This window comes from Pinus tabuliformis, chromosome Q, assembly GCF_031772625.1.
Source record: "Pinus tabuliformis cultivar Carrire ecotype Pingquan chromosome Q, CPIR1, whole genome shotgun sequence".
Taxonomy (NCBI): Eukaryota; Viridiplantae; Streptophyta; class Pinopsida; order Pinales; family Pinaceae; genus Pinus; species Pinus tabuliformis.
Window position 1 is genome coordinate 294,479,668 of NC_142296.1, and position 18,346 is coordinate 294,498,013.

An 18,346-nucleotide genomic window follows, 5' to 3' on the forward strand; every position below is an offset into this window, starting at 1 on the left:
GATCATCGTCATGGTGTGAGTCCCTTTTATTAGGGCACTCCCTCGCATAGTGGCCCATTTTGTTGCAATTGTAACATCGTCCTTTTCTTCCACCTTTCGGTCCGGCCTTTCCTTTGGATTTAGCCCCGGAATAGTTTCTTCTTTTAGCATGAGAAGAAAAGGCAGAGGGATTGCCTTTAAGTGTGGGCATTTCTTGCTCTTCCATCCTTGTTTCTTCTTGAATGCATCTTGCCATCAATTCCTCAAATCCAGGAATTACATTATTGTTGAGAAGAGTAGTCCTGAATATATACCATTCAGGTGGCAGCCCTCCGAGAGTTGTGATAGTCATTTCCCTATCAGGAACTACTTCCCCAATAGATAGGAGATCATTCTTGATCTCGGTGATCCTTAAGAAATATGCTTGCATACTCTCATCTTTTCCCTTCTTAATTTCCTTCAGCTTATTTCTAAGGAACAAAACTTGATTTGCATCATTAACTTTAAATAAACTCACCAGCCTATCGTAGATTTCCTTGGAGGTAGTCAGCTCGAAAACATAGGCCACCAAGCGTTTGTCGATAGAGTCTCGGATGATCTTCTTTGCTTTGACTTCTCCCCTGGTCCACTTGTTGCTTGCAGCAGCAAATGCATTTGATGGAGGCTCAACAATTTTGGCTCTCACATGGTCCAACACTTCCTGCTCTTCTAATGTCAGATCGAGAGACATCTTCCATCCGTGATAGTCAAACTTCTCACGGAGTTTGTATTCAGCGGGGAAGTGTGCTGAGAACCACATGACTTCTTTAAGATTGCTTCAACAGCTTTCGGTGATTGCTCTAGCTCTTGCTCTTCCTTGGGCTTTGTCTTAACCTCAACTCTGATACCATGTTAAATTATGGTATGTTCTATGCTTAGAACAGTTTACTTCTAATCTTTTTATTAGCCATTGTCTAGCAATCACATAAACATAAAGTAAAGTGCAGATAGAACATTAAACGATCGACAGAAAACAAGCCAAGACAAGAGACACAAGATATGGCAGCTAGCTAGGGACAAACCCCAATGGGAAACCCTTTGATCAATTCTTCTTTAATCTTCAATAGTTCAGCAGAGAGAAATAGTACAATTCAAAATTCTGTAATTTTATAACAGCAACAGCAAACCCTAAATCAGCGAAGTCAAAATTGGTCAAAATAGCCCCGGATTGACTTCTAGTCAACTTGAAGAACTCGGTCTTCAACAACTATCTTCAGTAGCCCAAAACAGTGCGCAATACTCAATCAAAGTTCAACAATCTACGGTCAGCCCTAACCAGTCAACGCTAGTCAACTTTCACGTCAACGTTGGTCAACACATCACCCAAAAAGTTAGTGCAAGTCAACCCTTGGTCAACGCTCCATAAAACAACCCAGCACTTGGTCAACGCAGACCTAGAAAGTCAATGTTGCCCTAATTCAGTGAATGCTGCCCTAATTCGTCCTTCTTCTTGCACGTGTGAGAGACGTTGCTCCTTTTCTGGCCCAATAAGATGAGGAGAGAAGATGAGTTGAGATGAGATGAGTTGATAATGAATCAACCTCACTTGTACTTATATGATTTGTTGGGCATGTGTGCCACACATTGAACTGCTGGCCGACCTTGACAATTTGTCAAGTAAACACAAATAAATTCATATCTCCATAAATACTTGTTGGAATCGGATGATCTTTAGACCAATCCTACACCTCTCGACAAGAGGAATCTAGGAAAAGTATCAACTGCAATAAATAAGGTCACCCACATGGAGTTTGGCCCTAGTTGCCAATTTTAACAACTTTCGACGTCCACAAATCTAGAGGACACGGGTTTAGTGGATACAGTGGTTATATTTTTTTCATTCAATGTCATGCACTACGCATGTCCTAATGCGCTCTCCATGTTCACAAATCCAAAGGACATGTGGGTTAATCAACTACATAGAGTGTGCTATGTTATTAACCAAGAGCTCCCCTCCAAAGCCAAGTTGGCGAACAATGGGCTTTCTTATGGTCTCTTTCCTATATGCTGACACTATGAATCAATGAAGCACATGTTTTCAAATTGTCCCTTTGTGAAGAATGTTTGGAAAAACGTTTGGAATTAGTGCTTAGTTCTTCTCAAAGGAAATATTCAATAGTGGGAAACTCTACTTAGAGATTGCAACTATTTGGTTCACTCCTATTTCATTGGTATTTGGCATTATTTTAGGATCTCTGCTTTTTGTACCCTTCAGAAGATCTGATGTAGGCATGTTTTGATAACAAGGTCAATCCTTCATCTACTTCCAATAAAATGTGGAAGATGAGGTACACAGTTGTAGGCCAAAGACTCGATGTGACAGCATATTCTGAATTTATGTCCACTTTAGTAGTAATGAGTAGAATATAAGCTCCATCATATACCCTTTTGTTACATCCTTTGTTGATGTCAATGATTTTGTACATGTGACATATTTTCAAAAAAAGATAAATTTGTTGATCAGAAAACTCAACCACAAATCTAAGATCAATAATGGCCAAAGCTAAAAGAAGATTCCTTATCAAACCAAGAAGACATAAAACATCAAGCTCAAGAGCATTGCCTAATAACTTGTGGAAAGAAACAAGCACATTTTGATATTTGGATAAGTGGCATGCTCACCCAACTCCACCTATATGCCAACCTCTTATTGTTGAATTTTATTGAAAGCCTTCTTGTTGAAGGTCATGATTTTGAATGGTCCATTGCCCACATATCACCCTACACTAGAGAGGTTTTTATTGGAAAGGTACAAAACCATGGGACAAAATGGTCTAGCCTAGATGCTTACTCACCCACTCCAATGGAATCTACTGCAATCCTTGCACACTGCCTTTGTTCTTTTTGCTTTCCCTTCCTTTTTTCTTCCTAGGACATTGAGATGCATAGTGACACAACTTATGGCACTTAAAGCACTTCACTTAAATCAAGTGTTTATTCCCCTAGTTCTAAGAACCTAAATCTTACTTCTTTCCCTTGCTTAGGTCTTCCTTTCTTACCTCCTCTCCTCAGCGTACCAATGAAGGCTAGGTTATAAAATTATCTCTGACCTTATCTCCTCCTAGATGAAATCATCCCAAGCTTCTCAAAGATGCGCAATTTTTCATAACCATAGAGGTCGTGCATAAATTGTCCCCAACATGAGGAGAAACCATTTTTGTCTTAAGGGCATTATCTCCTCATCTATGAACTTCAAACTTGTAACAACCTAAGAAACCAGATTCATTGAAAACCCCTGCCGTGTCCCGAAGCCAACGAATCAGACACGATTCACTGGGACATGTGATCTCCGAACGTGTCCAAGCATGTCCCAGGAGCATGCCTAGCATGTCCAGATTTAGGGACACATGTCCCCTGGACATGCGTGTTGCGCGGCCCATAAAGCCTGGTTTTGGCTCGTTTCTCCTTCATTATTTTCTGTCTCTCTTGTTGTGGGTGTGTGGGAACGACTAGCAAAGGGCTTGGGAGCATTTTGGAAGCATTTTGGGGGCGATTCAAGCAACATGTAAGTGCATTTTGCTTTCTTTCTTTCTTGCATTTTTACACGGCAGTTTGCATGTGCATTTTTTTTTACAAGTTTGTGCATTTTTTCTTTATTTTTTTACAACATTCATGGCTCAATCAAGGGCAGCAGGGCAGGGGCAAAGGAAGAGGAAGAATGTCCCCATTGGAGATGCCCCTTTTGTTCTAGTTTCATTAGGGTTTGTAAGTGTTCCCTCTATTGGAAGTGGGGCTGCGACAAGAACTTCAAATGTTGAAGGAAGGATTAATTTAGAAAGACGGCAGGCTCAAGAAAACAAATATCCCTTCTGGAAGTATGTCACAAGAGAGCAAGGGTTAGGCAACAAGTTGACGGGAGGAGGCAATGTTGCTTGGAAATGCAACTAGTGCAACAATCATTTCATGAGCACTTATTACCGTGTGAAAGCTCATTTGTTGGCTTTACCAGGTTGTGGAATTGGAGCATGTACACAGATGTCTTTAGCTAAGAGGAAAGAAATGGAAAAAGAGGCCAATGATGCCCTTCCATTCTTGAGGAAAAGTAGCAACAAATTTCCATTTAACAGTTTTCGCGGGGGCAAGCAGCAAAAAGAAAGGCAGGGGCACTTGGTCCAATGGACAAGATTTTTCAGAAAGAGAAACGTGAAGAACTTGATCTCACCATTGCATTATTTTTCTATCAAAACTTTATATCCTTTAATGTTGCACGCTCACCTTGATTTATTGAGATGTGTTGAGCTCTAACTCAAGGAGCTCCATCAAGGTATGTGCCTCCTGGGTCAAAGAAGCTTAGAACCACATTGTTGACTAAGGCAAAGAAAGAGGTGGGAAAAATGCTTGAGCCTATTAAATCAGGATGGCCAACATTTAGGTTTAGTAAAAAAAATTTATAGATGGACAGATCTAGCACGCCACCCACTCATCAACTTCATGGTGTCTTCCTTGAATGGTCCAGTTTTCTTGAAATCAGTGGATGCACTTGGACAATACAAGGATGCACAATATATGGGTGAGTTGTTCATTAAAGTTATTGAAGATGTAGGTGTTGATTCTTGTGTGCAAATCATTACAGATAATGCACCTATTTGCAAGGTTGTTGGCATGATTGTGGAAGCTAAATATCCACAAGTATTTTGGACACCTTGCATTGTCCATTCCTTGAATTTAGCACTTAAATCTATTGCTTTTGATGTGCTTTGGATTGGAAGTATTATTGAGGATGCACGGCATATCTGCAACTTTGTACAAAATCATACAAATGCCCTCACAATCTACAAGGAGTACACCAATCTATCATTGTTGAAGACTGCAGATACATGGTTTGTCTCTTCATTCATCATGTTGAAGAGGTTTTGGGAGGTCAAGATCGCTCTTGGGGCCATGGTTATTTCAGAGTTTTAGTCTTTTTGGAGGAAGACAGATCAAGCAGCCTCGAAAAGAGTAAACGATACAGTGTTAGATGATGCTTGGTGGGAGAGAGTAGATCTACTTATTAAGATCATGGACCCTATCATTGCTTTGCTACGATTTGCAGATACAGACCAACCCATCCTAGGAGAGGTTTATGAGGGATGGGATTCCATGATTGAGTCTGTGAGGACCATTATTTTACAGAGTGAGTGCCCCAAGTATGAGACATCATCAAATGCCTTCTTCACCACCACCAGGGATACTCTTGTCAGCATATGGGACAAGAATTGCACACCTTTGCATTGTCTGGCTCACTCATTGAACCCAAAATACTACAGCCATGACTGGCTGAATGGTGGACCTTCCCGCAGATTCCCTCCTCACATGGATGGTGAAATTTCATAGTGGAGGAAGGACGCATTGAGGCGGATTTTTCAGGATAGAGCATTCCTTAATGAGGTGGGGGATGCCTTTGCAGAGTTTTCCACTGGCACAGGTTGATTTGCAGGATATGATGTGATTAGAGGCAAGGGGGCTAAGAAGCCCTATTCTTGGTGGGTAACTCATGGGGCAACAAGCCCTCCTCTACAACAGTTAGCCACGAGGCTCATATCTCGGTTGACTTCATCCTCTTGTTCAGAGAGGAATTGGAGCACATATGGGAATTTGTATAGTGTCAAGAAGAGCAGGCTTGAGCAATCCAGGGTAGAGACAGTGGTGTATCTACACACCAACCTTTGTCTTATTTACAAGCAGGAGGATTAGTGGTTGAAGGAAAAGACAAAGATGTGGGATGTTTTTCCTAATGATATGGGTTTGGACAGCACTGTTGAGTTGGCATTGGCCAACTTGGATCTTAATGAGCCAGTGCTAGAGCCTACCACTTTTAATGATGGTGATATTGTTGAGAGGTCATCCTCCACACCAGCAAATGCAAAGATGACATTGGATACAGAGGAGGAGGATGCAGCAAAGGAGAGCAATGGTGACCATGATAGTGATGCTAATTTTTATGATGATGATGATGATGATTGATGACTCATGAGCTACCTACTACCTTGTACTCGTAGTTGTTTTGTATTTGCTATTTATTTTTTCCATTGGCATTGCTACTAACTATGTAACACATTTTGATTTTGATGACTTAATGAGAAAACTACAGTTTCTTGTCTTTCTCCTATTGGATCATTAAAGAATCTATCACAATTGTATTTGTATGCACAATGTTACTTTGTAAAACTTACAAATTCGTGCCTGCGTCGGACACTCAAATCTTCATGTCTTGCATGTCATGTTCGTGTCAAGTGACTTAGGTAACAACTTATTGATCTCTTGACTCAATGATCTAGCCACCGTATTTGTATCACTCATGTGCACGATGGTGAGCTTGTTCTTCAAAAGCAATTTGTGAGAAATATTTACTTTGATATAGAGTGATCTTGGTGTCACACATATCGTATTCCTTAGCCAACTTCTCCTCTGCAATGTGAATAATCAAATGGTACCTCACAAAATCAAGAATGATTCTCTTTGCTTTGGCAATCTTCTTGCTCTATTCATTCCACTACATGGAACTGATAGTAGTTGTAACCTTAGCTTCCACAAAACACCAACAATCTACTTGTTCCAACAACCTCTACAACCTACACTTCCAAGGTGTAAAATTGCAAGCACCCTTTAACTAATGGCATTCTCCAAGACTGAGAACAGTCATTCTTGCAAACTCTAGAACACACCACAATAAATAAATCAACAACCTATCATAGGTGCAGATCAACACTCCAATCACCAGAGCTACATAGCCATCTCACCCATGATCCTTCACAAAATCATGTGCCTATCTAACCCGCTAATATCCTCTAATAACTCCTTCACATAAGTAGCAACCCACTCCATACACAGATCTTAAAGATTTTAGATGAACAAATCCAATACCATGTTGTTCAAGATATGGTAAGCAAATTTGCATTCCTAACTACTAAAGCCTAATTTAGGAATCAAACCATTGATTTAATCTATTAAAACATCAAATAAATGATGTTAGGTTTGCAAACACATAAATCTAAAAAAATTAGTAGCGGAGTTGATTTGCAACACTCAATTACATCTCTTTTTTATAACTCTAAAAGGAATATATTACAAATACCAATTCTCTGATATGTTTAGAGAAGTCATCACGTCTCTTTTATAGACTAAGATAGGACTAGGATTCACACCAATATTATAAAAAGTAGCCAAACCAAAATCGACCAATTCTATTCGTTCACCTCTGGGGAACACTATACCAAATTGTAAATCAATATATATATATATATAGTTGAAAGGGCCACTGGAATTGATTCACAACTCAGTATAGTGTTCCCATGGGGTGAACCACTATATATATAATATTAATACTTGATTTATTTTTTAGTAAACTAGATTTATTATATATATATATATATATATATATATAATCTTAATACTTGATTTATTTTTTAGTAAACGAGTTAATAAATCAAGTCACCAACCAATTCCAACTTAAGTTCTATATGACCCTTCATGAATTTTGAGTCCAATTCCAAGCTTTAAAACATTGTTTCGCATTGATATTGACTCATCCACAAGTGAGCCTATTTAGACAAGACAAAATCCTAAAATTAGGCACCTAGAATTATGTGCCCATCGTACATGAATAAGATTGTCGCATGCATGAACCTAAAAACTCCAAGCAGAAAGTGCCTTCTAGGAGTAGAACAGCCACAAAATTTATGTGTCTCTCCTCTTTCTAAATCTAGAAAAGCATGGACCTATCTAAATCTGGAACTACTCTTAAATTGAAGAAAACCAAATCGAAATATGGCATTAATTTCTAAAGATATCAAAAGCTCATTATAGATGCAACAAGAATGCACCTTAACCATAAAACTCTCCTTCATAGTTGCACCTTCATTAATTGTGCATCTACACCAACAACAATGAATGTTACATGTATTTCAAGATTGGAAAATGAATCCACTAAACATTGTTGCACAAATATTGAGCGTTGAATATGTTTGATACACCTTGGAGAAAGAGAATACATGCCAAGCAACAAGTAAACTCTAGCAATAAATATATTATATCTACCCTCAATCAATAACGTTACACAAGAAGAATGCTTTGATATTTATGAATACTTACACCATAAATAGGTCGTAGTGTTTTATATGACATCCAAGTTCAAACTAAAATGTTGAATACTTGTGTAACTGAGTTTTCTATAACAATCAACTACTTTAAGGAATAAATGACCTCCTAAAGAAGTGATGATATTTTTGATATGAGAGAAACACATGAAATCTACCCACCCATCCACAATAATATAGCACCTTTCTCCAACATAGGATTGTTTCATATCCCCCATTTTCCATGTTCATCTTGAGCACTTATTTGTCAAACAATAATGTCCTATGTTTGTTATGTGCTAGTAGGAATGAAGGCTCTACAATTGAAGCCATTTTGAGTGCATACATATAAAAACAAAAGTGTGCAACATAAAGGTAAAATTGCAATGCTTCCTTCAACTTCATGGACTTGAATGTTATATATTTCTATCATGGTCCTTGTAGTGGACCTCTTTTTGTTGTCTGAAGAAAGCACAATTGTCTGCCAAACTCCACTAGGCTCTACAACCCTACTAGACCCCTTGCATGACAATCTGATGTTATATTGGGATAAAGAAGCAGAAGACATAGTATTTTCTTAGACAAGTGCCTTTAATATCCATTGCCATTGTAACCTCCAGTGTAACTTAAATGTCTTGACCTCCTCTTGCCAAGTCATATTTGTGCATGCCTTCTTCCATGGCTACAGCGTACCAATGACCAAATGGCATAATTTCACTCTATCATAACTCACTCACTAGCATACCCAATACATCCCCCTCCCATTACATGTCGCAAATTCAAGGAATTGGACTTACTAACATGTTGATTCACCCTACTTGTGAGTTGGACTCGTGCTAGACACATCTTATGCTAGCAAACATGAAATGTCCCCTTACATATCAAAAATCCACGAATCGGACTCACCAACATGTTGATTCACCTTTCCTATTAATCTAACACACATTGGACAAGGCACATGTCCCACACAAACTGGACATGTGAGAAGGGAAAGCACTGACAATGTTGATTCACGCTACTTGTGAGTTGGACTCATGTTAGACATATCTTATGCTAGCAAACATGAAACGTCCCCTTACATATCAAAAATCCATGAATCGGACTCACCAACATGTTGATTTACCTTTCCTATGAATCTAACACACATTGGACAAGACACGTGTCCCACACAAACTAGACTTGTGAGAAGGGCAAGCACTGACAATTTAAATTTGCAAAAGAAAAAGAAATAAAAAATAAAAACACACCAAGCACTAAAATAAAGGGGCATTTTGGCCCATTTCACTCAATAGTTTTCGCAAAAACCATAGCAAAGAAGGATATTGAGGAACAATGTAACGAACAAAGTTCGTATACTCAAAGGAATGCTCTGATACCACTATAATGAACAAAGTTCATATACTTACAATATCTTCAGAATACTTCGAAAACAAATACACCCATTGTAGGACAAGTAATTGTATATTGAATATTGTATAAAGGAATTGATGAGATATGAGATGATTACAAATGAGGGTGAGGGCCTGCTTATATACTTAGGCAGGTACTTCACAAAAGATCATATCTTTAGAGACATGCCTATTCACTACTAATTAATCATTAGTTATTATTATTATTGTTTTACATTATTTATATTATTTTATATATATATTTTATTCATAACATTGCCCTCCTCTTCAAAAAGCTTTGTCCTCAAAGCTTACTGACAAAAGGGCTTGATCTCTTTTCTTATTTCAAATATTTTCTCGTCTCAGTACTTTCATCTTCGTTGATGCAAGACGATATGATCCTCTGAGTGATAAACGAAATTGTCGGACTGAAAATGGATATGACCATCCTCGATTAATTTTCTATGGAATCTTCTGACCACTGGAATTTTGAAATAAATTGTTCTCAAAGGACTGGATTCTGCAAACCTCATCATTTTTTGGAACAAAAATCTATTGTTTCTGTTTTGAATGGTTCAAATATATAGACTGACTTAGTTGTCTTCTCTTATAGTTCAGAGGTCGACAAGGAGTTATTCTGGTTGAATTTCCCTTGTCATGTCTGTGGTAATTTCCTCATTTACTTCAGGTATTGTTGTTGAGTTGGCTATGGAATCATCACTTGGAATTTCCATTGTTTGAACTGCAACATCTAAATATGTTTTAACTTTTGTTGGTTTCTCATCTTCTTGAGTTATGATATTGACTGGATCAGTGTTTGTTCCTTTATCTTCAACTTGGATTGTTACAGTTGGAGACTTCAATACTTCTTCTTGAGTAAGTTGTTCTAACTTGTCATTTAGTGACTTCTTGTCACTTTTAAGCTTCTTTATTTGCGTAAGTAGGGCTTGGTTATGATTCCTTAGACGTAAAAGCTCTTCGCTTTCTGGATTGTTGACTTTATTCTTAGTATCTTTCTCATCTTTTAAATTTTTGATTTGTTCTAATAACCTTTGATTAAGGGTTTTTAAACGCAAATTTTCTTCTTCATTTTATGATAGATTCTTGTTGAATTTCTTCTCCAGACATTCATTTTCTTCCTCTAATTTTTTTCTAGTATCTTTGGACTTCTTGACCTTCTCAAGTAATTTTTTATTATAGTCCCTTAGACGCCAAATTTCTTCATTACTTTCTGTTGATTCTTCATGAAACCAATCTTCGAGATCCTTATATTTATTTTCCGATGCCTCATTTTTTCGCTGAAGTTCCATGAGCTCTTCTTTTAATATTTTAATTTGTGTACGTGGATTACCTTGATGCTCTTCGGTACTAAATAATCTTCCACACGCTTAACAACTTAATTTGAAATTTTTTTGAATATATGTATATCCAATTTTGTTTAAACAAAATGGACATTTAGTCCAAAATGTGGATTAGGTTATAGGGCCCATCTTTCCTTCTTTCATTTGTTGATTATAATTCGTTTTCTTTTCTTCAGTAATTGACTCCATATTCCCTTTTTCGAGATGAGATTAGGGTCTAAAAATAACCCTTTTTAGTCTTATAATAATACTTTGTACTTTTGCTTTGATTTTTATATATATATATTTTGAAATTTTGAAATTTTTTGAATTTTTTTAACTTTTTTTATTTTTTTATACCACTTTTTATTTTTTTTATTTTTTTCCCTAGATTTTTTTTATTATTTTTCTCTATTTATTTTTATTTTTTTTTTAATTATTTTTTTCTTTTAGGGCCAAGGGCCAATTGGCAAAAATGGAGAAACTCCACTTGTGTAGCGAAACGCTTCAGTTGTGTATCTTTGGACTTCTTAACCTTCTCAAGCAATTTTTTATTATAGTTCCTTAGACACCAAATTTTTTCATTACTTTCTATTGATTCTTCATGAAACCGATCTTCGAGATCCATATATTTCTCTTTTGATACCTCATTTTTTCATGGAAGTCCCATAAGCTCTTCTTTTAATCTTTTAATTTGTGTATGTGGATTACCTTGATGCTCTTCGATACTAAATAAGCTTCCACACGCTGGACAGCTTAATTTGCAATTTTTTTGAATATATGTATATACAATTTTGATTAGGCAAAATGGACATTTAGTCCAAAATGTGGACTGGGTTACAAGGCTCATCTTTCCTTCTTTCATTCGTTGATTATAATTCTTTCTTTTTTCAGTAATCGACTCCATATTGCCTTTTTCGAGATGAGATTAGGTTTTAAAAATAACCCTTTTTAATCTTATAATAATACTTTGTACTTTTGCTTTGAATTTTATATATATATAAATAATATTTTTTAAATTTTTTGAATTTTTTTAAACCTTTTTTTTTCTTTTAATACAATTTCTTTTATTTGTTTTCTTAATATATTTTTTTCTAATTTTTTTTTAATAACCTCTTTTTTTCCCTTGATTTTTTTTAATTCTTTTTCTTTCTCTTTATTTTTATTATTTTTTTTCTTTTATGGCCAATGGCCAATTGGCAAAAATGAAAAAACTCCACTTGTGTAGCGAAACACTTCAGTTGCAACGACAATAAGGTTGATGAATGGGTTGATGGCCAAAGGTCGGATCAGGCATGGCTCTGATACCAATGTAACGAACATGGTTCATATACTCAGAGGAATGCTCTAATACCACTGTAACGAACAAAATTCTTATACTTGCAATAATCTTCAAAATACTTCGACAACAAATACATCCATTGTAGGACAAGTAGTTGTATATTGAATATTGTATAAGAGAATTGATGAGATATGAAATGATTACAAATGAGGGTGAGGGTTTGCTTATGTACCTAGGCATCTACCTCTTCACAAAAGGTCATGTCGTTAAATACATGCCTATTCACTGCTAATTAATCATTATTTATTATTATTATTGTTGTTGTTTTACATTATTTATATTATTTTATATATATATTATTCATAACAAACGAAGAATGAGATTGCATCTACAGGAAATTCTAGCTCAATTGTACATCTTTATGCCTCTAAACTTATATTTTACTTTTGTAGTTTTTTTAAATTCTATAATACACTATTTGTGTATTCCCCACATGTCATGTTTCAAGGGTTTGCATTTCCTGAATCGGATACTCAAGCTCCCACATTATCGTATCAGGTAACTTGGCCCAAACATTATCCCATTTTTCAAGTGGAGATTTCGTAGAAGTGGCACCCTAGAGAACAAAAATTGTGGCAGCATTTGAGAGTTAGTTTTTGTGTTTAGAGAAGCATTTTGAAGCTCTTAGCAACAAGGTGGTGGCTTGGAATTGTGGAGGGTGTATTTTAGCGAGGCGATTTTTTTCCCTTTTCCTGGGCAGATTTTCTGGTCAATTTTGCCTAAAATCCAGCAAGAAAATTAGAAAATTAAAGTTTTAAGTTGTTGAGTTGTTGAAAATTAGTAGCGAGAAAGATCCTTCTTTGACTTGTGCCTTAGTCAAAGAGACCAAGAAGCAGTTTTCCTTAGCATGCACGAGTTCTTGAAAGTTAAGACAAGTTCCTAAAATTTAGGGTGAATTCCTATAAGTTAGGACAGTTCATGAAGTAGTTCGACTGATGCGCTGGAGTGGGAGGCTCTGTGGTTGTATCCTAGTGTGAGTTAGTTTTGGAAATTGACATGTGTGAGTCTCAAGTTCTAAATTCACGCAGCACGAGTTACATGAGTCAGTTAACTCATCAATCACTAGTTCGGTTTCTAAAAATAAAACTTGCCAAATTTAGCCTATTCAAAATGCTTATAAGTAGGACGAAGGCACAAAATTGATCATTGTTTTTTTGAGCACGAGTTGGTTAGACAAAGCAATAGAGAGCACAAGTTTGTGTGTGTGAGCTTGTGAGAGGAAGAGTGTGCAAGAGAAGCTTGTGCAGAGATTGGTAGAGGTCATTTTCCCTTGGGATTTGCGCTAGGAATTAGGAGGTAATTCCTAGTTAATATGAGCAGCGTATGCGCATAGATTGTGGAGAGGAATGCGCTAGGAAATAGGGGCTCCAAGAGCGCAAAGGATAAGGGATGCAAGATCAGGTCTTACATAAGTGTTCAGCTTAGTACAAGCACAAAAAACCAAATTGGTTTCTAGTGAAACAATATTGTATTGTAAGAGATCTATTGCTCATCTTATATTAATAAAAATTCTTAATCAAGCAGAGGGTTTTCCCAGTTAGGTTCCCTAGAAAAATTTTGTGTCTTGATTATTGTGTGACTATATTTATTTATGTTCCTATTCCACTGCAAAAAAAGTAGAGAAAATTATGTGTCTTGGGTTACAAGTTAGTTTCAGATTTGTTCATTCAAGCAAAGCAAAATTTTCAAGGATTTTCTACATGGTATCAGAGTGTGGGAACAAAATAAAGACCAGCACAAGTTGAATGCAGGCATCATAGGAGAAGAACTTCTATAGCAACCGCAGCCTCTAGTAGCCTTATCAAGTGAGAAGGAGCCAATTTTCCTATGTCTTTTTGTGATTTAGTACAAACTGAGTTTAGGCAGTTGGTGGTTGAGCTTGAGGGAAAATTTGTGCACTTGTTGTTGGAGTATTTCTCTGTTTACATGGGCTAAGATTTTATGTGTGCCTTAGAAGGAGGATTAGGCCCCTGTAGTCTTAGTCTTGGAGGGTCGAAAGGCCTAACAGGTGGCGGGAACAGTCCTTTAGGTCAGCACATGAAGGAGGCTTGTAAAGGGAGGATGACCACAAGGTTTTAAGGAGGTTATGACCACAGACTAGAAGGTTGACGTGGATTGACAGTGAGCCCTAACCAGAGGGCCGAAACTTCAGAAGGTGCGCATGGACCATGGGCGATTTGAGAACAGAAAATAGCGTCCAAAGGTATGTTGTTGTTCTAAAATGTTTGATGATTGTTGCTAGGTGGTTTGGGACAGAATTGCATGGCAGCTTAAGAACATATTGGAGGACTGTAGGAGTTGCCTTATCGAGCCCTAAAGTACAACCTCTTGTGAAGGACTACCAGACTGTTAGTGGGCAAGTGTTGGAGAGCTTACTAAGTAGACATAATGGCATACAAAGGATTGAGAGCAGATCGTTGTTTAGAGAGAGCATCGAACTTCATTCCATGGAAAGGGAGGATCACAATAGGGTTGAAAGATGATGGATGGGTCAGAGATCATATAGTACCTCATATCCATGAGATGAATACAACATATGAGATGTTCGATGCCATCTTAAAAATATATCAGAGTACCAGTGATACCAGGAAGCTTGCTCTTAAGGAGAAGCTGAGGAGTATCCGGATGAGCAAGGATGAGCCCATCGTCACATATTTGTCAAGGTTCACTCAAGTACAAGATGAACTGGGTGGTGTGGGCGTGATTGTATTTGATCATGACCTTGTGAGTTTTGCCTTACTTGGACTTCACAAATCTTGGCAGGGCTTCCAGGATGTTGTCAGTGGGAGAGAGAATTTTTCCATTTGGGAAAGGTTTTGGACTGACTGCGTTCAGGAAGAGATCTGAAGAGGGACAAGGGATGGTAGATCAGTTACGACACTGGACGAGGAGAACCTTGCCCTAGCAGGCCAGGCCAAGGGCAAGAAGGACCAAGGAGAGGTCGAGCCACGTCAGAAGGGAAAGAAGAAGGATCTAAGCAAGATCAAGTGCTTACATTGCCATGAGTTTGGACACTATGCCACTAAGTCTCCTAAGCAGAAGAAGGATTCCAATAAGGATCATGTAGTTGTATCAACGAAGGTAGATGCATTTTCTGCCCAATTCGAGAAAGATTTTTTATTGATTGCTTGTGTGGCAACCTCAGCAGATAGCAATATATGGTATATTGATTCAAGAGCATCCTTCCACATGACCAGGAATAAGAAGAGTTTCAGCGCCCTGTAGGATAAGGACATGCAGTTTCAGATTGAGGTAGGAGATGATGGTTAGTATACAGCCAGAGGAGTTGGTATTGTCAGCTTTCAAAGGGAATCAGGTAATCCTCTTCATCTCATAGATGTTCTCTATGTTCCATGATTGAGGCAGAATCTTGTTACAGTAGCTACCCTTGAGGGCAAGGGATGTGATATCATCTTTAGCAGAGGTAAGTCATACCTCCAGCACTTAGCTTCTAGATGTAAGAAGCAAATAGGTGTGAGGGTGAAGAATCTCTACAAATTGCAAGTAGAGATAGGTGCAGCCTTGAGCAGCAAGGTAAGGAGAGCGCAGAGTAGGGAAGTGGTGGTTGAGCGAGAGCAGGATAGAGCTCTCAAGATGGAGCCTCAGCTAGTTTCTCAGTTTGAGTCTAAGCTAGTTAGCAGTTGGGTCGATGAGCAGCATGACGACGACCATAGCCCAGGGCGAGTGGAGGTGGCCACTTAGCCAGAGACTCCCAATATAGGGAGAGTTCAAGCTCGGTGGCCAGAGGATTTGATTACGGGAGATCAGAAGAGAGTTGAATCTTCCAATATCACTTCTAGCCAAAGGAAGCAGCCACAGAGGTACACAGGGTACATGGCACTCATGACTGAAGTGATGGACTAGTAGAACATGGTGGAAAAGAATAGATTTTCAGATTAGGTTCTGCATAGGAAAGTGGGGAAGTCTTCTAGTTCAAATGGAGAAGTTGCAACAACAGAAAACATGGTAGTGTTGGAGACAGATCCAGGTGGACGAGGTTCTTCCAGAAGCACCTTCCTCGCTAAGAGGGAGTGTTGAAAATTAGTAGTGAAAAAAGGTCCTTTTTGACTTGTGCTTTAGTCAAAGAAACCAAGAAGTATTTTTTCTTAGCATGCATGTGTTCCTAAAAGTTAGGACGAGTTCCTAAAATTTAAGAAGAATTCCTATAAGTTAGGACAATTCATGTAGCAATTTGATTGATGCACTAGAGTGGGAGGCTTAGTTATTGTCTCCTAGTGCGAGTTAGTTTTGGAAATTGACATTGAGTCTAAAATTCTAAATTGAGGCAGCACGAGTTACATGAGTTAGTTAGACTCAGTGAACTCATCAATCACTAGTTCGATTTCTAGAAATAAAACTTGCCAAATTTAGCCTATTTGAAAAGCTTATAAGGAAGACAAAGACACAGAATTGGTCATTGATTTTGTGAGAACGAGTTGGTGAGACAAAGCAATAGAGAGCACATGATTTTGTGTGTGATCTTGTGAGAGGAACAGTGTGCAAGAGAAACTTGTGCACATATTGATAAAGGCTATTTTCCCTTGGGATTTGCATTAGGAATTAGGAGGTAATTTCTAGTTAATAGGAAAGCATAGATTGTGGAGAGGAATGCGTTGGGAAATAGGGGCTCCAAGAATGCAAAGGATAAGGAAAACAATATCAGGGCTTGCAAGAGTGTTTCAACTTAGTACAAGCAGAGAAAACCAGATTAGTTTCTAGTGAAATAATATTGTATTGTAAGAGATCTTGTTGCTCATTCTTCTATCAATAAAAATTCTCAATCAAGCAGAGGGTTTTCCCAATTGGGTTCCCTAGAAAATTTTGTCTCTTGAATATTGTGTGACTGTGTTTATTTTTTGTTCATATTCCGCTGCAAAATAAGTAGAGAAAATTATGTGTCTTGGGTTACAAGTTAGTGTTGAAAATAGTACCAAGGAGAGGTGTTACTAGGCTTTTATCCATTTTAGCCTAGTGAACGCATTAATGGATTTTGTCTTAATGACATTTATGAGTTAATTAATGTCATGGGTGGAAGAAGCACTTAGAAGTGTTGTACCATGTACTTTTTTAATATTAAAGTCACTTGTACTTTATAACGTGACTTTATGTGTAAAGTACTAAGTGTGCATTTCTAATATTAAAGTGAGATGAAAAATCACTTTATGAGAAAAAATACAAAAGGTATACAACTTGAAAAAAGACTTTTAAGTGACGGGGCCAATGTATGAGGGGGGTCATTCGGGAGAATTGATCTCCACCACACATCTTGAGATTTGAAGATTAAATCTCAGCCATTGAACCCTAGGTTTAGGGATTCAATCTTTTCCAAAGAAACAAAAGAGAGAAAAGGAATCTCATTCTTCACTTCACACTTAAAAGAGCATGAGAAGAAGAGAGGAAAGGAGATATCTTCATGAAGGAAGAGAAATTGCAGCACCAAAAGAAGGGCTCAAATTTCTAGGAAGAAGACTGAACTAAGGCCACGATTTTCAAGGAGAGAAAGGCAGCACAGAAATCAAGGAACAGCAGCTCAAATTTCAAGGAGGCGGCATGAATTTCGAGGCAGCAGGCACAAATTTTGAGGTGGCAGGCACGAATTTCGAGGGATATTTAGCTGCTATCAGTCAGGCCCAAAAATTGAGACACAAATTTCAGGACTGCTGCTATGTGCAGCACAAATTTCAAGGTCTGCAGCTGTCTTCAGGCACAAAAATCGAGGCAGGGTTTGCACAGATTTTGAGGCCTAATTTGGGTACGAATTCTAAGGAGCTAAGCTGTAGAAAAATGCAAAAATTCTGGGCAATAAATTTTCTGAAAATCTGAATTGTACAGTGGGCACAAATTTCCAGAAATTGCAATTAATGCTACAGCAGAAAAGGGAGATAAGTACAGTGAAATTTTATGTACTTATTTTATAATTTTTCAAACAATAAAATCCTCCTTTGAAGACCAGTTTTCCCCATGAGGCTGTGGGGTTTTCTGGGGTCAGCTTGACCAAAGACAAGTGTCTCATATGTGTGAATGTTTGCCTAAATTTTGTATTAATTACCAGCTGATAGGAAAGTGAAAAATAGTAGAAGTACTCTTTTAATGTTTACAATAAAAGCATTCTGAAATTTATATTAGCATGACAAAACATGTGGGCTTAAACAAACACATGCAAACTTGTAAACTGGGTTAAGGGTGCAAATCATAATTTTT

The 18,346-nt window shown here is 37.6% G+C and overlaps 1 protein-coding gene across 3 annotated transcripts in view; it reads right to left on the bottom strand.

The window, feature by feature from the left end:
* Positions 1–18,346, bottom strand: part of LOC149219381 (putative pre-mRNA-splicing factor ATP-dependent RNA helicase DEAH5) — a 111,224-nt gene that overhangs the window by 48,327 nt on the left and 44,551 nt on the right. The window lies entirely within an intron of this gene.